The sequence below is a fragment of the Centruroides vittatus genome, unplaced genomic scaffold (genome assembly GCF_030686945.1).
Source record: "Centruroides vittatus isolate TY-2023 unplaced genomic scaffold, ASM3068694v2 scaffold_1152, whole genome shotgun sequence".
In the NCBI taxonomy this organism is placed as follows: Eukaryota; Metazoa; Arthropoda; class Arachnida; order Scorpiones; family Buthidae; genus Centruroides; species Centruroides vittatus.
In genome coordinates, this window is record NW_027122670.1 from 697,270 (window position 1) to 700,610 (window position 3,341).

At 36.6% G+C, this 3,341-nt stretch overlaps 1 pseudogene; it reads right to left on the bottom strand.

The window, feature by feature from the left end:
- Positions 1-296: 296 nt before the first annotated feature.
- Positions 297-2,289, bottom strand: LOC136986510 (piggyBac transposable element-derived protein 4-like; annotated as a pseudogene).
- Between the last annotated feature and the right edge of the window lie 1,052 nt (positions 2,290-3,341).

Sequence of the window (3,341 nt, forward strand, 5' to 3'; positions counted from 1 at the left end):
CTGTTTTATATCTGATAGTGTTTTTTAAATAGTGAATAGTTAAAAAAAGGAAAAAAATATCGAAAACTAGTTTAATTATTCAATTTTATTACATATAAAGTAAATAATATTACAAAACAAAAATCAAAGTATATAAGTGCGAAATAACATGTTCATTTTTTTTATGATACAGTAGTTATTTTATGCTGCGGAACGAATTAGATGTTTTAACATGTATTTCTATGGGAAAATGCGTTTCGTATAAGGACTGCACCTGGAACGGATTAAGTACGTTATATGAGGCACCACTGTATAAGAGTTTTACATACATATATAGTATTCATTTATGAGTTTTTACAAAACAATTTGCACACATTGCAGGTTTTCCTGGACACTGCGCACAATATGTAGCAACTCGTGGCGTTACGCTTGCCTTATCAGCTTTACGACTTCCAAATTGCTGTGTATTTTTAGTGTAGCAGGATGCACAACGCTTCCTTAGTTTTCTATTTCTCTTGTTGACATCTGTAACTGTTTCCAATGTGTGTTTTTTCGGATTTTGAGCTGCAGGTTCTTGATGACTTTCATCATCATTGAGTAAGCTTTTCACTAAAAACTCTTTGAAGGTGGTAATAGATATTTTTTAATCAGATATCTTATTATAAATAATATGTGCATTGACAACGGTAGTCCCAAATATAAGCTCCGTTGCAACTTTGTGATACCATTTTACAGACTTTCGTACTGCACTGGAGTAACTAGAATATTGATCAGATAAATCAATACCTGTTTTCTCCAATATTGTAGTCTTGAACTATTTTAGGTTTCAAAATTTCTTCTTGTTTGTAGTTTCTTTTACCTGTAGAAGTAATTTCTGTTGTATGTTTTGTAGACAACATAAGCACATCCCATTTATCTTTCCACTTAGCTACAACTATTCCGTTTTCATTATACATACCAATAATTTCGTTTTTAGATAATTTTTTGTTTACTACTTCTTTGGGGATGCGCTTCCTATTTGTTCTCAGGGTTCCTATAAAATGGGTACTTCTTTCTAATAAATGTTCTGCCAGCTCAATCGATGTATAGTAATTATCTGTTGTGAATGTACGTCCTTCACCTAAATATTTTTCACCTAGCTTTAGCACAATATCGGTTGATAGAGAAACGTTTCCCTGTGGTTTTTCACTTTTACCTTTATAAATTTGTATGTCATAAGTGTATCCAGTAGCATCAGCAATTTTGTACAATTGAACACCATATTTGTGACGTTTTCCAGGCATATACTGACGGAAACGTAATCGTCCTCTAAATGGGACCATTGTTTCATCTACGCATAAATATTCACCAGGTATATTATAGTATTGATAAAGCTCTTCAAGTACGTCTTTCAGAGGATTTATTTTATGTAGTCGGTCTCCATCGCTTTCTTCGTTGTTTGAGAAATGCCACATCGATAGCAATAATTCGAATCTGTTACGTGATTTACGTGACATGGTTTGTGGTGCAATATCGTTTTTATATATACGTTTTTTACTCCAATAATCAGTTAACTTCGGGTATCTTACTAACTCCATCCATAATAAAAGTCCAAGAAATTTCTTCATTTCCCCTGTATTTGTATCTTTCCATAATCTTAGCCTGCTACTTTTAGTTATAGTTTTTCCTGCCAAGGATTGTGCAGCATAAATGTTCGTTTGTTCTGTGATATGTTCAATTACATTATCATTCATAAAAAGTACAAAGAACTTTATCGGCTCGTCATTGGGGGACAAATTTATGTTTCTCAGTCCTGCATTGAATGTGTGAGGAAAGACCTGATGTTTTATGCGTCCGTTAGGTGGAATAATTTTCCAAACGTCACTCACCTCACACAAATCTTCATCTTCATCTTCACTAGATGAATGTATCGAATCATAGTCGCTCAGATCTTCGGAATATGATATAGTATTCTCATCAGATTCGCTGCTTTCTTTGTGCTCGGTACGCGAGGTCGACACACCACTTGTGCTTGCCATCTTAACTGTGAATAACTGTCAAATTGCTTATAGCAAATATGTAAAATTCGACCAGCACCTATTGTTTATTAGCCTACGTCACACATGTACTACTTTGTACTGCACGTGTCTTAGATTACAAGACGAAATAAACATGTGCAGTCCAAACAAATTGTAAAATACTTTTAACACATAGATGTAAAAACTTTTAATTAGATGAGCACGTCTAATTACAGCGAGTTGTAGTATAAATAGCTCGTGGTCTTATAGTCTCCGGTTCAAGGCCATACGACCGCCAGTCGTCGTTCATAAATTTTTTTTATCTTCACTCTCCTGACTGTTATACAGGGTGGACCAGCGAAAACGAAACGGCAGAGTGTTCGTGTTCGTCCAAGCAAAGCGCTCGGACAGGTCGATTTTACTCTCTAGGGGACATCTTTTGCAATAAAGTTTTTGCGATTTTGAATACAACAGACGACAAAAAATTTTAAAAACTCATTTATTTTGTAATAACTAAACAAGCATTTATTTCGAAAAAAAATGTTTGTTTAGTTAATATTCAGAATTGCAAAAACTTTATTGCAAAAGATGTCCCCTCGAGAGTAAAATCGACCTGTCCGAGCGCTTTGCTTGGACGAACACGAACACTCTGCCGTTTCGTTTTCGCTGGCCCACCCTGTATAACGACTCTTCTATTTACATTATAATAAAATATTAAATATCAAATTTTCTCATTGTGGCCGGTAAATACGCAAAATATCATATTACAGGTGGCAGTTAACGTGTTAAAAAACACTACGACCGCCGGCCGTCGGACCACTTCGTGAGACCATATGACGACCAGAAGTCCGAGCCAACTTTATAGATGTACACGAGAGGCCGCCACTAAGATGTAAAAAAACGTCTTACGAAGCTAGGATAATTTGACCTTGAGTGAAACTACATTGGTTATAGCGACGACCGGCGGTCGAATGGCTCTGTACGGCCCTAATTAGTACGACCGCCGGCGCGTCGGATGCCAATTAAGGGCTGTTTCACACTGTCACCGACTGGTCCGACCGGTCCGACTCCTAGTCGTATTGCCATGGCAACAGCAGTCGGTCGACAGACTGGTCGTTCCAGTCGGACAGATTTAAAAAGTTAAATATTTGTAGTCGCGTCGGAGCAGTCGGTGAGCTACAGCCAATGAGAGCTTCGAAGCTATAACCAATCAGAGTTTAGATTTATCCGAAGTTAGAAAATGGCGGAAGGTAAAGTTTCTCGGAAGCTTTAATAAACGAAGTTAGAAAATATCCATGGCTTTATGATATTCGGCGAGCCGATTATAAAGGCGACATTGAAAAAAATAATTGGTTAGAGTAAAGC